The 18,655-nt window shown below is 40.7% G+C and overlaps 1 pseudogene; it reads left to right on the top strand.

Annotated features, from left to right (window-relative positions):
* The window catches only part of LOC115357002 (A-kinase anchor protein 13-like), a 115,343-nt pseudogene that overhangs the window by 84,902 nt on the left and 11,786 nt on the right, over positions 1 to 18,655 (top strand).

Raw genomic sequence — 18,655 nt, 5'->3', positions numbered from 1 at the left:
GTAGACCATTGTCAATCAATCTCCTCCGTGCCGTGTCTCCTGTACAGTACAGAATGCGTTCATTCTATAATACGGGACTTATTTTTCTACGAAGGTTTGAACTTTGAGAGTGTTTAAACAAGAGAGAAAGTGAGAAAATGTTAATGCCTGTCTGAGAAAAGTGTTTTGAAAGGTTTTACAGCCTTAAAACATCTATAATAATTGTAAAAAATAAAGCTGACTGACTACTTTGCGGATTTCGCCTATTGCGGGTTATTTTAGAACGTAACTCCCGCGATAAACGAGGGACCACTGTATTCACGTTAATTTCCGTGAAAGGTCTCCAACTTTGAAAATTCCTGGAATTTTGTAACTCTAGTCTCACGCAGTCATTTATTTGAGTTTATGTTTTATGTTGATGTTTTATACTTTATTATAGTTGTTGTAGTTCTTAATTATTTTCTTTTTTTCTTTTTTTATTCTATGAGTACGAGTATTTTATGTGTTATTGGTTTTGGCTACAACCTCAGTAATGCATTGCAGGGGCAACACTATTATTTTACTGTAGTATCTGAAATAACCATGAAAGGGATGGTAAACACAGCCAGAGCGAACAGGGATTTTCTTCAGTTTTATTCTTGAGTATTATCTTCATCATCCACCAATATTTGAAAGTTCCTAAAAGTCAATAACTGTAATAAAAGTTTTACAAGCTGTGTATTCTGCAGTAATACCTTGCAGCAGGGCTGGGTGGGCTTTAGTTCTCCTTGTACAGTAACAATATTCTCTCCATCCTGGTAAGACTCAACAACTGTCCAGCAAAGGTTTGTGGGAACTGAAATAGATCCGGGTCTTACTTGCGATACAACAATGTTGGCAATTGTTTTCACAGCTAAACACTGCTGCAGAGCTCACTTTCTAAAAAGTTACACTTTGGAGGCTTACAGTGAGATAATCCACCACTGATGCAATCACTTGCTAAAGCTTCATAATGTCAGCTTGGTAAAATAATTATTGGCATGCCATGCTAACAAGCTAACACATACTGTTACTACTGCCTGTTACTGCTAGTGGAGTCAATCAAATGTGGGTGGGAGGGGAAAAAAAACTTGGGTTGTGTCCTTGTTGGATGGCTCCACTCTCATGTGTGAAAGTAGTTTTTAATCTCAAGTAAAATTGATGGTTTGACTCAGGAGAAATCAACTGATATGCCTCTCTCTGCATTAGAAAAGACTTATAATTCTTGCAATTTTGTGTTTTCTACACTGAAATGATGCCACCCTTTTAATGGCATTAAATATTTTAACATTTGACATATTAATGAAGAATTACATATTTAGTTTGTCATCCCTTTAAGAATCATCACTTTGCTTTAAGGTTGTTAAGGTTATTATATTGTTGAGTTTAAAATGCAAGATTATACCCCCCAAAATGCATGCAATTTTACTGTGAAAACCAGTGCATTTTTAAACAGCTTAGTGATGGGGTGTTTATGGATATGAGTATAGATAACTACTTAAAAGCATTCATTAGGTGTCTGTGCTTTTAATTCATATGAATTCTATGTCTGATGTAGATCAGTGACATAATGTGTGAGCCAGCTTTGTATCTCCTCAGTGTGGTGATAAGATATTATCATTATAATCCCTGCATCCAGGCCGGTGTTTGACGACATGCCCATTAAAGGCCTTCGGTACCTCTCCCAGTCCACTGACTCCCTCAACAGAACCAACCAGGTCACCGAGTCCATGGAGTCTCTCACTGATGAAGGTCAGCTCTCTGTCTGTCTCTCTCATGCATAGACACTCTCTCACACACACACACACACACACACACACCACAACACACCACACACACACACACATTCACACACACACACTCTCATACCTACCAGTGTCTTGACTGCCTTGGACAGCTGCAGACCAGCTGTGATCTGAGCCTCCATTTCCTAGACTGGAAAACAGAGAGACATGACTTGTGTTTTAATGGGATCAGCCTTGCACCATCACACCAGCTCAGACACACAGGGTCATAACAGGGTCATAGTTTGTTCAACCAGGATTTAAGACTGAAACTCAGAGCTGATAGTTTACCACAGCTTTAATGTCAGGAGCTGAAATGAAGCTGTCATGTACAGCTGACTGGTAAAGTAAATGAAACACCAACATGAGGCGTGTTGATAGAGCTTTTCTCACCACAGGCCACAAGAACAGCTTCACTGTGCCTTATCTGATTGTGTGACTGAACACTATTGGTTGGATGCCCCTCCCCCATATAGGGGCCAGATCTGTGTGGGAGCAACCACTTTCAGAAAATTTTGTAGTTATGTCAGTGTTACTTTGTTTCTCCAAAAAAGTAAGTGTATTTCTTGTTTTGGATTTTAAATATATATTACTTATTACTCCATGGGAGCTGTAGTTTTTTCATTACACCTGTTAAGTTTCAGTTTTTTTTTCTCTCTTCCATTCTTAAATCACAATCAGTCAGTGTTCTTTCCTTTGAATAATCAAGAAGCCAAATAGTGCTGATTTCCCGTGATCTTGCATAAAAATCAAACTAGTGGAAATACTCACTCAGACAAATTCAACTTTTTTAGCATTTCTCATTAAAATAGTGGTAATATTTTCATCAGAACAAAGTCAACCTCTCTGCAATTTCCCCATCTACCCTAGCTCAGTTTAAGAGAACAAGGTCTAATGCTGAAGAAAATGAATTGGTGGATGGTAGTAGGATATATTTTCTGGATAATTAAACTTCAATCTGATAGTTAGAAGGGGTGATAACAAATCAATACAATAATGACTGGTTCCCTGCACAGTTTCCAGCTTATTACGTGGCTGTTTCCCAAAGATATTAATCATTTGACACAAAATATTGATTTAAAATGATTTTTTCACAAGCTAATCTAATTTATGAGCTTCCAGCAAATAATAGTTCAGCAAAACTACAACCCTAGCAGTGTGACCAAATCTGGAAAGATTTCATATTCAGCTTCCAACCAGCAGGTTCTGTGTTCCCTGGATAATTTAAAAATAATACTGGAAAAGTCCTCTGTGTTTGTAACTTAGATTAGTTAAGTATATGCCTGCAGTAATCAAGGGCTTAGGGTGTCTCTACTTAATTTCAGTAGAAATCAACAGAATTCCAAACTCAAAAATGTTAGACCTCCATTTCATTTTCCAGTTAGAACTGAGTATTCAGCAAATAATATGTAAAATCAAAGTGTGAGCTGTGGAGTGTAAATGCAGGCTGCGGTGTTGGTGCAGGGACCGAGATGATGGACGGCCAGCTGATGGGGGAATTTGAGGCAGAGGTGAAGGAGCTGGAAGCCGACTCTTGGAGCTTCAGTGTGGACCAACAGTACCTGCAACAGCTGGATAGAGAACTGGTGAAGAGACAGGACGTCATCTATGGTACATCTGAGCACTGCACTTTACACTCACACTACTTTTTTTTTTTTTTTTTTCTTAAGATTTGTCTCATCCCTTTCATACATTTCTTGATATATTACTCACAAACTTCTCAGATAGGGTTTACCTAGCAACCGCGATGTAAACAAGCATAATTCATTCTGTCTGCCTGTGGTATTGGAGGATCTTCCTGTGTAGCTGTAGTCTCTAGTATCTCCAGGAGAACATTTGGGACAGCTACTTAGTGTGGGTATATTTGTGGTTTACTTAAGTAAGTGACTTAAAACCATAGGAAAGAGCTCAACATTGATTACTGCCTTTTGGCTAAAGGCCTTATAAAGGGAGTTTTCACTCTCAGATGCGCTTACACTGTTATGATCTGTCTGTGATGTTCATTCCAGGAGTAAGTTTGTGATTTATTGTCTTAATTTGCTTTTTGGTGCACCCACATTACCTGAGCCTTCCTTGTTGTCTTGCACCTTAGTTACCGATTTCCTACATTTCTTGGAATGCATGTACATTTCAACAACAGCGAGACAGCAAACACATATTTGCTTGTTATGGGTTGTATATGTAAGTGGAGAGAGCAATAATGGTAGTAAGAGCAAGTTTTTCAAACTGAGAAAATGCCAGCGTCAAGCCACTTTTAATCAGAATGCAACATGTCTTTTGGCTGCATTGCCTTCAAGCTACAGAAGCTACTGTTGGTAGAGAAACTGGTAATTCTGCCTTCAAATTTCCCCTTTTTATTTGTGGGCATGTATTTTCAAACTATATGCCCACATGGCACTGTAAAGCACTTTGGATAAAAGCCTCTACCCAATATCATATGTTACGCAATGTTCTTTCTAAGCCAGTGGGATCCACTGCTGTTCCATGGAAGGGTCTGCAAGTTTTCATGCCAGTCTAACAATACACCAGCTGGTGTACTCACTGATAAGTTTCTTTCTTTCTGGTTGAAAGTGTCAAATTGCTGAAACTGAAAGTAGTGCAATCAGCTGATAAAAAAAATTTAGTTGATGTGAAAATTTGGCTTAATGAGAACATTGTAGTTAGTCCCATGTGGACGGCCTATTCCAGCACCTTGGATTAAAGCCTCCAATAAATGTCATATTTGTGATGTCAGTCTTTGACTCCGGATCATTCTATCCTGCAGAGCTGATGCAGACAGAGATGCACCACATCCGGACGTTACGCATCATGTCGGAGGTCTACAGCAAAGGCCTGCAGAAAGAAGTTCAGCTGGAGGCGCAGACGTTGGAGAGGCTTTTCCCTGTTCTGGATGAGCTCTTGGAGATCCATACCCAGCACCTCCTGCGCCTCCTGGAGAGGAAAAGGGAGAGCCAGCTGGAGGGAGGAGCTTGGAGGGAGGCTTCATCATTAATAGGATAGGAGACATCCTGGTCAGCCAGGTGAAGGAGGGGAGGGCTGCTATGATGAAGTCCCAGACCTGAAATCCCAATATGCAACAGTGAATTTAATTTTCACTCTTCAGGTTATTTTACTTGACTGATTATTGTTGGAACCTTAGAGACCAACTGTTTCCCAAGTCATTTGTCAAAAAGATTAAAAAGAAGAGTTTATATTTTCTTCATAAAAATGTGCATTAGAAAATAGTCCATAAATCATCTTGTGAACTGTCCAAAATCATTTTCCAGTTTAACAATCCCTCTAATGGGGAACCATCCTCAGCTATGAGAAAGCTATTGTCAGCACTTTGAATCCTAAGAGTTTTAGTAGATACACTGCATACAGGTTTTTGCAACTTAAAGATGCATCAGGGATCCTTATCCTGGTTTTGTTCCCAATTACCAAGAGTGCAAATGTCCCAGAGCAGGAGCCCCTAGCCTTCACTTGTCTTGCTCCAAGAACAGATAGTGGAAACTTGCAAACAGTAACTGGAATATTGGGATACAACACAATTGTATGCAGTATTTCCTTGTGGGTGTTCATGTCTAAAAACAGAAAAGAAAAGAAAAGAAAAGAAAAGAAAACATTGATACACATTTGATCCACAAAGTTATAGGCTAGGGGAGGGGTCAGTGCCTTGAATTATGTATGTATTTATTTGGTTATGCTATAGACTATTGGTGGCTAGATTGTTTATTCTTGCCTGTCAAATCTTGGTCCAGTTCTCAGGGTCCAATGCTGAGAGCATGAAGAGGGTGTACGGCAGGTTCTGCAGCCGCCACAACGAAGCAGTCCACTTTTACAAGGAGCTCCTGACCAAAGAAAAACGCTTCAAAGCTTTCATCAAAGTAAGACCTTCACTTCAGCTGAGGATCATATAGTGGTGTCCTTTGTGGACACCACTATATGTATTTATGCTGTCTCTGTGCTGCATTAGTGCTGTACATAGGGATAAATGCGTCAGCCAAACAGAAACTTCATCCTGCATTTTTCAGTTACTGGTGCTGAAGGTAATTCTTTCTTAAAAGTCCAGCCATAGAACCACTTACTGTAACACAAAACTCTTTTTTCTTGACCACAAAGTCATCGGGTGAGTCTGAGTAACTAATGATTGTTCAGTAGAGAGCCAAACAATTCAGTTTTTGGGGTCAAAGTTCAGCAGCAGTTCAGGCAGCAGTAAAAAGTCAAATTTGGACTTCTACATTGGTGGACTTTTATCAAGCCATAATAAATCATAATGCGTCATGCAAAAGATGTATCTCTCTGATTTCCAGACGACATTGTTTTATAATAAATATTTTTTTATGGGAATGGCATTCTATGCCAACTCTTGTTTTAACTAAGAGGCAAGTTGATGACCTTTGTTTTGCCTCTCTCACTTCATACTGTTTTTGTTTGTATGAAAACTGTTTGGCCATTTTAGCCAGCACATTTGTGTTGCAAACTGTTATATAAATCCCACAATACCCTTTGAAGAGATTTTTTACTATGATTATGGACGCTCCATTGCTGACAGCATTGCACATCCATAATCATAGGAAAAATAACACCCTGTTCAGTGTTATTGCTAATTTGTTATACAACAAATGAGTCTTGACATGTACAGCAAATGACTCTTGTAATTTCACCAAAATGACTTCTCGTTTCATCCCCCAGAAAAAGATGAGCAGCACCATCGTGCGGAGGCTTGGTATCCCAGAGTGCATCTTGCTGGTGACCCAAAGGATAACAAAGTACCCAGTGCTGTTTCAGAGGCTGCTGCAGCACACTAAAGGTCAGTTTCATGTTACCATGCATGCAACAAATACTGCCTTACTACATACTACCATGAACCTGAAAAACTGCAACAGGAACTTCAAGTTCCAGTTTGGAGGTCAGCCTGGCTGAGACTTATCTGGATGGCCAGGATTGTTAATGTATGTGTCAATGTATGTGATGTAACTGTTTGCCTTAACGTAACGTTGAACATGTTATTTCAGAGCTTCTCTAATCAGACCTGCTGGGGAATAGAGGAAGTTCAGAGACCACATCACCATTCAAATGATAAATCATTTTTCGGTATATCAGCTATAGAGACAGTGCCTGTCTGTTTCACGTCTCTCTCTTTTATTCGACCAATTGGTTATTTCCTCTGTAGTTTCTGCTGCTGAAGTTTGAGTCCTTAATTGATGTGTTCTTTTTTTCTTCTATTCATTATGAACGCAATAATTTTCTCTTTAGGACAGGATTATGTAAGAGACAGCACTTATTTACTCAAACGGATAGTACGAGGGAATTTCAATGTCCATCTGAAGGGCATTTTGTCTCATACTTCAGGCATAAATTAAAATTTTGTTTTAAAAAACTTGAAAGTATCTGTCAATCATTTCCAGAGTTAGTGGTGATATACTGAAGTTCACTCCACTTTTCGTTTCATCTTTTTTTTTTTTTTTCAAGAAAATGTCACTTATTTAGGAAATGTCCTTGAAAAAGTTTGAATTTTCAAGTCTATTCACACAGTTTTAGAAAAATAAGATTCCATATGACATGAAATCAATTTTATATGTCAAGATGGATGTTTTTAGCACATGGGGTAATAGATCAAGCGCACCTTGAGCAGCTGAAATATGTCACGCCATATTTGTATCTGATTCAAACCAGCTCTCGTCAGCTGGCCTCCCACTGTGTACATTCACTCTAATCCTATCCCAAAGCCTGTTTATAGTTCTATGTGGGATGGGAGAGCTCTGTGTTAATCCCAAAGGTGCTTTAAAAACACTCTTTCCTGCCAACACTGATATATACCGAGCAAGAAAAACACACCATTCTCACACAGAGAGACTATTTTGATGCTTAGAAACACTGGAGCACAACAAGCACAGGACAAAAATATTTCTCATTAGCGGAAAGATATTTCACACTGAGTCAAAAAAATCAGTGCACAATATACAAGACATGCATATCACAGATGTTTTGAGCTGGCCAGCAGACCTCTAGCCCGCCATCTGTATTTCTCTAAATGAATTGCTATAGTAAGGAATTTAATTCCTGGGTTCAGTCTCTCATGTTGGCAAACCTGTGCCCTGCTAAAGTGTCCTGGAGCAATACACTGAATCAGCTTCATGGCTGCTGTTCTATAGCTGACTCTGACCTCTGACCTCCCTGCTCCCTGAGCCATAATAAAGCACATTATTAGATTTCTCTTTGATGTTCAAGAAATTATCTTCAAAATCATATAATTCATATAATAAATGTCCCATTGTGCTACTCACTGTTGCTAATATAGCTTTACTGATAGAGCCCAAGAGTGGTTCACCTGTATCCAGTTTCATGAACACATCATGGGCTCTATTTTACACCTGACACAAAGCAGCGTCAAGCGCAACATAAGTGTCTTTGCGAGTTTCCAACCTACATAGCTGTCATTTTCCCATCCAGTGCCCACCTTGTGCAAATAGCAAATGCACTTGCGGCCATCTGAGTGCCCATTGGCGTGTTGGTCTAAAAATGAGGTGTGGTCAGGCACATTGTTGTTGCATTGCTATCTTGGGGCAGTTGAAAGTGATTTACCCAAAAAAAAAAACAGGTCTGAAGTCAGTGGTGCAGTTTTCACTGTTATTTTAGGGATGCATTATGAAGTTAGTAATGCGCGCCTACATAGGCGGGGTGTGCAATCACGTGTATACTCTGCTTGTTCCATCCCAGGGAGCTTTGGTAGAGTCCTGCTGTTTTCGAAGATGATGTGCTCGCATGCTTTCATTTCACGCACAAGCAAATCTGTTTCCTGTGTAAAGAAACTTTCCTTCTTACCTGGAAAATATGCCATTATAATAGCCAGTCTGCAAGGTGCAAATGCACCTGGCTTTTAAAGGAAATGGGAGTTGGCACTCTGATTGGTTTTGTTGCATGTTACACCAAAAAAACCCACTACACCACGGCATGCTCTGCCATGCAGGACGTGTACATTTTACCTTTACATTGCACAGAGCAACAGAGGTTTGTGTGTGATAAATGAAAGAGCTGGGTAGTTAGTGTGAGCAGCGATAGCCACCATGGCTGAACAGGCAAAGAAAAGAGTGCCACCTACAGAAACTCAAACCTGATGAACAGGAAAAAGCCATCAACACTAGACACACTTGACTTTTGACTGACATTTGACTGACAGGCCATCACTGGCAGTTGCAGTGCAGAAACAGTGTGTAGGAAGTAAAATAAGGGTTATATTTGACTCTGGGGCAAAAGTCATAATTTTGCATCGTAGGGTGTAGTGCACTGACAGTGTACCTCTGTGCTATTGTGTGTGTGTGTGTGTGTGTCTGTGTGAAACCCCAGAAACTGAATTAAAACGCTGTGCATAAATGACTTATTACTGTGCATTGTGCTGCAGAATTCTGAGGCAAACTATAGTATTTGTTCTAAAATCCAATTTAGATGACATGAATGGACCTTTTATGAGTAAGAAAGGTGAACTTAGAGCAATTATGGGAGGAACATTTATTCAAATTTGGAACTGTACCATAAAGATGATTTTAATAAATATTCCTCTTTTTTCCCTGGTGGCTCAAATTTTCAAAACTATCAAATATGTTTTTTTCTGTCATTGTAATTTAAGGGCTAGTTTTAGATCAGTGTGGAGGTGTATGAATATGAGGCAGGGTGAGGCCACAAAAGAACATGTATTAAACCTACTTTGGATAAATAATGGGTAAATAACGAAAAAAAAAAAAAAATCTGAATCTTAAATCTTTTATGTATTTGTTTTTCTTTTTTATTTGGAGCTGGGATAATTTGGCATAGGTCAACTTTTGTGCAGAGAAAACATTCACAAAATCACAATGCACAAAATCTGGGGAAACAAGCTGAGTTGCATTGGTAATGTGAAGCAATTTCACTCAAGTGGTAGAATTGTTCATTAACAAGAAGACATCTTGCGACTCAATACTTGAATAGTGATTTGTTTAGCTGGGTAAAATGCTGTGTGTTCATATGCATGTCTCAGTGGGGCTGGGACTTTTTGCATATATAAACACATTTTTTTCACCCTCTTTTACACTCACAAGCTGTGCAATGTTTATAGCGTGCATCTGTCAGCAATAGGATATTGGATTTTATATTTTGCTCAAGGAAATGCTGTTGTTAAAGGGATAAAATTCTCTCTAATCAGTAGACTGCTAGCCTGCCTTTCTGACCTCTGTCTTCCCATGATGCACGCAGTGGGTGAGGACGACTACGATGACCTGACGGACGCCGTGCGGCTGGTGAAGGAGGTTATTGCGGCAGTAGACGGCAAAGTGAACGAGCACGAGAAGAAGCGTCGTCTGAAGGAATTCCATAGCCGCATGGACAGCAAGTCCATCATGATGATGAAGAGCGGTCAGATGTTTGCCAGAGAGGATCTGCTGAGGAGGAGGTTATTCCACGATGGAGCGCTGCAGCTAAAGAACAGCCAGGGAAGACTGAAGGGTGAGGAAACACAACTGACATGCTGACTGATTTAGTGACTAACTTTGCCCTCTCTCTGTAAAATTGTAGAGTAAAGGAATGTAGAAATGTGTTCATGTATTTAAACATCTCCTGTGTCCAACATGAATTTCTCCATCTCTATCTTTTGGTGTTACAGATGTTCATGCTCTGCTCCTATCAGACGTCTTAGTCTTCCTTCAAGAGAAAGACCAGAAATATGTCTTCGCCTTGTTGGTAAGGCCCTGATTTCATCTTTCTTTCTTTGTCTTTCTTGCTTTCTTTCTTTATTGTGTGTCTCCCTCTCTCCTCCCCTCTGCCTTTCTTCCCCTCCCTCCACCCACTCCAGGCAATAAAGGCCCTATTGAGTATTGCCAGAGACCTTGTTGTCGTATTTTCCTATCCCACTGTTGTTGTTGCTGATAGCATTAGCCGGCCTGCTAGGTCTTCCATTTTGTAGCGTTGTCTGCTGGGAGCAAGCTAACTGGACCTGCTGAACTAAGCCTCGGGCATCCGACCCAGCTGCTACATGTTATATAGCCTTTGAGCTGTTTTTTCCATGTTTACAGCGATAACTGTTTCATGGCGTGGCACACACACACATGCACGCAGCACACAGCATGGGAATGGAAATAGAGGCAGGCCTGTGGCATAATAATCACATCCATCATGGAAAAGGCTTGGCATGTCTCCGTTGAGCCTGCTGAAATCAAACAGAGGAATAGTTTGTGTTTGACTGGATGACAGCCATATGAACTGGTATGGATTTTGGGTGAAATGTTCATTTCACAGGCACTGATGTGATGCAATGACACTTATCCAACAGAAATGTGACTACAGTAATAGAATAAGCTTCAATTTCCACCGTCGATCAGTGGAATTAAAAGCAACTAGTAGTCAGAAGGTCAAGAGTCAGAGATCACAGCACCCAGGCAATGTAAGAAACAAATAATCATGGAGTCCTAGAGTAATCACGGATGATGGAGAAGCACTGAGTTCATAAGGAGAGAGATAAAGACGGAGAGAAGATGTAGGAGAGAGGATGTGATGTGTTATTTTCTCCTTTTAGCAGCTACAGAGCAGCAGTGAGTAACAACTTATGATGTTGCACTACTGAAATATGATTCATCTGGAGAGCAGTTTACAGCCTTGAGGGATGGCAAGACCGCTGAGGCTTCAGCAGCCAGTGGACTCCCATGTGGATGATAACATTAACTAGATCCTAATGGTCATTTTTTTTTTCTCTTTCCATCTGTCTGCCTTTCCCCACCATCTCACTACGCTGCATTTTATCCCAACCTCTCCTCACCCTTTCTCCTTAACTCTTTTCCATCCTTCGGCTGTATCTTTCCTCCCTCACACACCTTCCTTCCATATCATCTTTCCCTGCTTCCTTCTCCTTTTCTCAACTGCTTGCACCTCCCATAATCATTGTTTTTTCTGTTTTAAACTCTCTTCTATTCTCCTCCATCTTTTTCTCCTCTTCCTTCACCCCTCCTGCATTCCTCACTCTCAATCCTCCTTTTTTCTACTTCTTGCTCCTCCCATAATTATTCTTTTCCTTTTTGCCCTCCATTCGTTCCTCCCACCTACCTCCCTCCCTCTTCTCATTCATCCCACCCTCCTTCATGGCCACCCTGTCTTCTCCCCCTCTTTTTTCCCTCCTCCTCCTCCCTTGACCCTCCCATAATAATCCTTTTCTTTTTGTCGCCATGTCTCTCAATCTCTCCCTCCCTACTCTCCCTCATCAATCCCTCCTTCCTTCCCTCCACTCTCCCTGCAGGACCAGCGCTCCACAGTCATCTCCCTCCAGAAGCTGATCGTTAGGGAGGTAGCCAACGAGGAGCGCGGCCTCTTCCTCATCACGGCGGGCATTGAGAAGCCGGAGATGATGGAGGTTCTGGCCAGCTCCAAGGAAGAACGCAACACCTGGATGCAGCTCATCCAGGGTGCCATGCAATCCATGTAAGTAGGCCTGCAAAAATAAAACAAAACATGTGTATGGATTATTTTTATCCTTTTTTTTTGTTCATTTTATTTACCTAATTATTTGGTATGTCTTTTTTTGGAGGGTGGGGGTCAGTTTAAATAATATATGTATCCTTCCTCTGCCATAGAGCTTTATTGTTTTCTGTGGACGTCTCCTCAGCAAACCTGTTTTGGGAAAAAAAAAAAAAAAGCAAAAAAAAACCTCCCTTTTAAGGAAAAAAAAACAACAACTTGTAATAGTAATTTTTAAATCTGCAGTTTTGGATCCAAGTCTATCACCTGTCTTCCTCAAACCTTGTCCTGATTTCACCTTCTCGTTAAGTTAAAGACTTCACTTCTGTTGCAAAGTGCACCTCACATTCCAGGTGCTTTACATTCAGAGCTTGCATCTGAGAGTTCACCTCTATTTCCCTCATAACCCAGGAGTTAGACCCAGCCCAGTTCTTTAGATAGTAATGTACGGTAAGCTGTGACAGAGGACTGTGCTGTCAGGAGGATTAGTGCTACTCTACCTGGGGATGGGATGTACTCAGGGACAGTCTAATGTTGGATTGGCTTCAAGGGCAGCTCACTATAAGCAGAGGATTATTCTACTGCAGCCCGGTGGGGAGGAGGGAGGTTTAGTACTCTCTCTCTCCCTCTCCCTCCATATCCCTCTCTGACTTCTGTCAAAATACAAGATGGAGCTCAAGCTGTTGGCAGGAGTCGCACAGATAGACGAGCTGTTTTTCTACTTCTCTCCTGACTGTCTAATCCACCCAAGCCAAACTCTATCATGTACTGTATATTTAGACCTGTGTGACTCTATGGGTGTAGCAAGGCATCAACACTGCCAGGGGTTGATTAAGGGTTCAAGTCTCACTGGGGACACCATGCTTAAAATGAATGTTGTGTTACTGTAGTGCCAGGTGCCATCAAATGACATACTTTATGTCAGAATGTGATGCAACACACTCTGGCAAGAAATAAAGTATGCAACCAAGATGAGGTAATTAGTCATTTATTCCCCTTAATTGTACAGTTTGTTGCTCTCTAAAGCAGTTTGTAATAAGTGCTTGATCAAGCTGCTGTATCAGCCATGATATCCTCTCATATCAGCGGTTATAATTATGTGGCATGAATGCAGTATTAGAGTGCCTTGATGGCATCTATTGTCGTATAGGTGGGCTGAGTGGGATTTGAACCCCTAACTCCGGGAGTGTTGGCTCCTTGCTCTAACCACTGAGCTCCACAAGACCATACTAGGATGATGGTTGGTTGTAGATGATGTAGACAACCTATGTCCAACTCAAGGCCCGGGGGCCAGATTAGGCCCATGACACAATTTTTAAGAGCTTGTGAGATGACGTTTAATTTTCTATTAATACCAGCCCAGTTCAATATTGTCCACATGCAGATACTACAAACCCAAACATGCACTGCAGCGTCCTGTGATCAGACAAAATACCTGCATGCACTCCAACCCCTCCACCTCCTTCCTCTGATGAGCTCATCAGCAGCCCAGGGGATCGCTTGCATCAGGACAGTTAATAGCTTCTGTAACTAGCTGATGTGGCTTTAATGAAAGAATATAACCTTAGTAGACATTATGTCTATGTTTTTTTATGTTTTTGTTTTTTATAATCACAAGTCAACCTCCCTGTATTTTTGTGTTTCACTTATGAAATACTTTGTTATATTTTGGCATGTGGTTTAACATGAAAATATTACATTTACTTCTGGTTGGATTTGCATGCCGGTGATGTGCATGTGTGAGAAGAAATACGTATCACTATAGGTTTCTTCAGTATCAGTTACCTGTTTAATTTTGATTCCATGGGATGAAACTATTTGTGATCGAAAGGATACAGGGTAGGACTGCAGATACAATATGCCAGAAAAATTGAACGATGCAGTGGACTTATCATGTCATTCTCCACTTTAAGCGGTTTGGTTTTATATAGCCTTGCTTTTTTTATAGAAAGACATTTTTGGGAAGGAATGCAGTGTTCATACTTGTGTATGAATCATTGTTTTTAAATTGACACAGAACATATATAGGCCCTGTTTGGCCCTCAAACTGGCCGTGATATTTTAATATGGCTCCTTTAGTGATTTTGAGTTTCACAGCTCGGATTTAGAAGGTGGTTGATGGCAGACAATGAATGATTGTAGTTGTTGTAAATGATGGATGGTTGCAGATGCTGTAGATCTTATTGAGGATTCTTGCTTTTTTTGGCTTGACAGAGAGAAGGATGAGGATGAAGGTATTCCCAGTGAGACGGAGGACGACAAGAGGCAACTGGAGACTAAAGCCAAAGAGATGAGAGGTGAAAAGAGCATGCTGTGTGTGTGTGTGTGTGTGTGTGTGTGTGTGTGTGTGTGTGTGTGTGTGTGTGTGTGTTTGTGTGTGTGTGTGTGTGTGTGTGTGTGTGTGATCATCTTTAGTACAAATAACATGCTCTTTCTGTATATACCTTCAGTATTCACATACAGTGTTTTCGATCTTGTCCTTTCTTCCTTCCTTTCCCTCTGTCCTTCCTGTGTGATTTCCATTTTGTCTTTTTATTCTGTCCATCTACCATCCCTCCTGTCTCTTTCTTCCTGTCTGTCTCTCCTTGTCAGATATGTTGAGGCAGAAGGATGCAGAGATAATGTCTCTGCTGGAGGAGAAGGTCAAGTTGTTCAGGGGGATGTGGGAGGGTCTGAATCCAGCCGAGGACGCCTGCCGGCAAGTTGAGCCTTTCTTCAGGTCAGCCTGTGGTCCGGAGCCACCCAGGGGGGCGACCATCATGAGGGATGCCCTGCAGGAAGGTGAGACAGAGAGAGAGAGAGTTTGATTTTATGCAGCTGCATGTAGATGCTTGCTTTGATCCTTGTATTCATAGCAATAAAATAGTATGAATTGAATTGACTGAAACAGGGAAACAGAGACGGACAAAGGGGAAAGATGTGGCTTAGGTTTGTTTCCATATAAGTTTTTTTTTATTTTTTATGTTTTGGCAGTTACTTTCTATGGAATTAGAAGAGCTGAATAGAAGCAGAGAGTTCCTGAATATCACACTTTTTAGGTTCTCGTCTAAAAAATAAAAGCAGTGGAAACACATTTTACTGAAGAAATACTGCCGCAGGCTTTGAATAATCAGCCACACAAATGGTTAGATCTCATTGGATTCCAGTGTTTAAAGTCGGTTTGGGTCTTTTGAAATGCTGTCTACAAAATATCTGTCTTCTACAACTCACTGAAAGGTCAGACTTACCATCTCTTCCATGTATAAAGTGCCTGTGGCTATTATATGACCACTTGTCTGTGCACATTATCAAATGCATCTCTTTTATTTTTGCCTTTGGATGAGTGCATGAGATCTAACCAACCTTAGCTGACAGTTTTCTCAACACTTGCCAATAATGATCAACTGTTTTTGTGAACTTTTATAAATGGCTATAAAGCCCATGTATTGACTGCAGCCCATCTGATGGAAATGCATCCAATTTGCCTTATATTTTTGTGACATTTTAAAATTGTGCATAGAATTTGCGTGACATTTGGATGGAATTGGAAATTGAAACACACTGAGGGAGAACGTATGTGTGATGGAGACAGAAAGAGAAAAGTGAGTGTGAGAGACACTGAGGGAGACAGGGAGACTGTGTGTGGGTGTGTGTGTTTTTCTTTTTCAACAGTATTAGATGTCTGGCGTCAGTGTTCATCTAACATTCATAAAAGTAAATCAGCATGAACTGAGACTTTAATTGAGGGAACCCTCGGTTGGCTTTTGAAATCCAAACAGGGTCCCTACAACAGGTCTGGACAATTTTGGAACAAGTCCAGAAAATACACTGCAAAATTGGAAAATGTCTGTATAATAAGCAATGTATGCTTGCATTCAGTAACTTGAAAATCTCAGACTTCTAATCATCAACACTTTATAAATGTACCTACATTGTAAGCAAGTGTGTCTGAATGCGTTTGCTTATAATCATGTTTTGGTCTAAGTATTATAGGGGAAGTCTTGTTCATCCAAATTCACATCTGATTACACATTTCATATACTGTAGGTGTGTACCCAAATGTCATTGCACTGTATAAAATCATATATAGTGTAGAATAATAGCCAGCTATGTCATATTGCTTGCCACTATAATCACACTGAACAAAATTCCTTAATCTAGACAATAAACAGCAGCCTGTGAAAATCTGAATTTGATATGGCCATGGTAAATGCACGTCGATTAAGTATAAAAACTAGTTGTCATTCTGCTATGATGGGACATAAATTATTTTTTGATAGCCTGGATGTACAAAGACCTATTTTGTGGTGGAGGTATTTCAATAATTGTGTTTTGGATAAAACATTATTTAAATTGAAATGAACTGACCTCCGTGTTGGCCCCCATGCCTGGATTAGCTGGGTTGGTGGAAGCTAACATAATCACTGCAGGGGTCAGAGCAGTGAGTTTTCAGCACAGATTGAGAAACCTCTGTGCAGATACAGCTATTGCACAAGTCTTTTTCTTTACCCCATGCTCTCTGATCTACTGCTGCGCTTTACAAAGAACCGTGGGCAAATCTGGTGGAGTAAAAGCTAACATGGAACAGTCTAGTCGGTCAAAAAACACCAGAGTTGTGTATCACAGTATACTTTCTTCATTACACTGCGACACATTCAAGAAAGCATTGCATACAGTGCTAATGCAAGAGAGATGCAGGATAAATGGATAAAGGGTAACTCCTACAGTGGCCTTCACTGTTGAAACAAGCTGGCAGCAGATGCACTGAGGTGATGTTTATGTTACTGTGTATTTTTCATCTCTTCCCTTTACAGCCTGGGGCAGTGAAGGTCCTTATTTGATATGTGATGTCGCTGCAGTAATATCATTTGTCCTGCTGAGGTTATTGTGTTGTACTATGAGCTGATGTGACCATCAGCACTTATCTCCTTAATTTCAATGGACAGGTCATAGTGATATATGTCAAATTTATCTACTATATATATATATATATATATATATATATATATATATATATATATAGTATGTTTTCAGAGGTTATGCATATTTCAACTTCAAGTAAAACAGCTCTGTGGTTGAAACGTGTTTTCAGTAGTCGCTTAGCAACCTGGCAGGGCCCACGGGTTAAGGGCTGGACTGTAACATAGTTAGCTTGGGTAATTCACTTACTGTCCTGCACACTGCTGATGCTCCTGTGTGTGTGTGTGTGTGTGTGTGTGTGTGTGTGTGACAGTGGAGACGTTACAGGAGCTGGTGAATGGCAGCCTGGGCGGGGCGATGGCCAGTGTCCAGGAGGGAGGAGGCGCAGGGCCAGTTTGTTTGCCCCGTCGGGCCGAAACCTTTGGAGGTTTCGACAGCCACCAGATGAGCAGCAGTAAGAGTAAGTCCAATGCTCTGCCTGCTTTTTTAGTTTCTATGGACAGATTGTAGGTCTCATTTTGAACATCACAAAAGCTAATGTGTCTCCATCAACAGCCAATTCACTTCTCTTCCCTGCTGAAGTGTCCTTTTGTGAGATGCTGAACCCTTACTCGCTCTTTCATTGTTAGTGTGGAAAAGAACATGAGCTCAGTGCCACAACTGTCAGTGTTAAGTGTGCTGTGGCTGGTTCCTGACAGCACTGCAAGCTTGGCATGGTTGGAAAAGTAACTAAAGGAGTGCCACGCTGAACGTGTTTTCCATCATCACATAGCAACAGCAGGAGCCACGCCCCGTGCTTCCCTCAGCGCCTCTGTTTAGCACTGTTAAATAGAACAGAGGAGACTGGGATTTAAACAGCAGAGCTGAAGCATCCTGTGGGAAATGTGGCCTGGGGCAACACTTCTGAACAGGTGGCTTACAAGCTCAGGGCAGGACCCTTCTGACGCTGGCTCAGATCCGTTACCAGGTCCAGACTTCTGCATCAGCAGCAATACTGAAAAAAATGCCCGGATGACCAATGTTGAGGACAGGCACAAAAAGTAGTTTGGTAGTATACAGGTCAAGTTTTCACAGCCAAATTTGTCGTTATTGTGTCTAGAAAATATACAGGTTTTCACTCCAGCCACTCAGTATCAATATCACTGCTTTTGTCTCCTCACGTCCAGAGATATCTATGAGCTTTCCAAATCCATAATTTTTTTTTTTTTTTTTTCTGTTTAGGGTTTATTTTATGTTTTTGTTGTTCACCATTATGTGATACTCAGTGATCTGACCAAAATGCTTACTACACTCAGTGCACTTTGGAAGGAAAGTCAGACCTACAGTGCTTACCCAGTAAAACTGAGCCCGCAACTCAAATTTAATCAAATGTCCAGTGCATTTTAATTTATTTGAACAATCTCAATGCTGAAGGGCATAGGTTTAATGAGGTTGTAATTTGTTGTGAATCGGTAAGCAAAATACATAATAATAACATAATAACAAAATACATTCATGTATTAAATATGTTCACTATT

The sequence above is a fragment of the Myripristis murdjan genome, chromosome 3 (assembly GCF_902150065.1).
Source record: "Myripristis murdjan chromosome 3, fMyrMur1.1, whole genome shotgun sequence".
NCBI classification, from domain to species: Eukaryota; Metazoa; Chordata; class Actinopteri; order Holocentriformes; family Holocentridae; genus Myripristis; species Myripristis murdjan.
The sequence above is the reverse complement of the archived record's forward strand: the minus strand, read 5'-3'. Positions and strand labels throughout refer to the sequence as shown.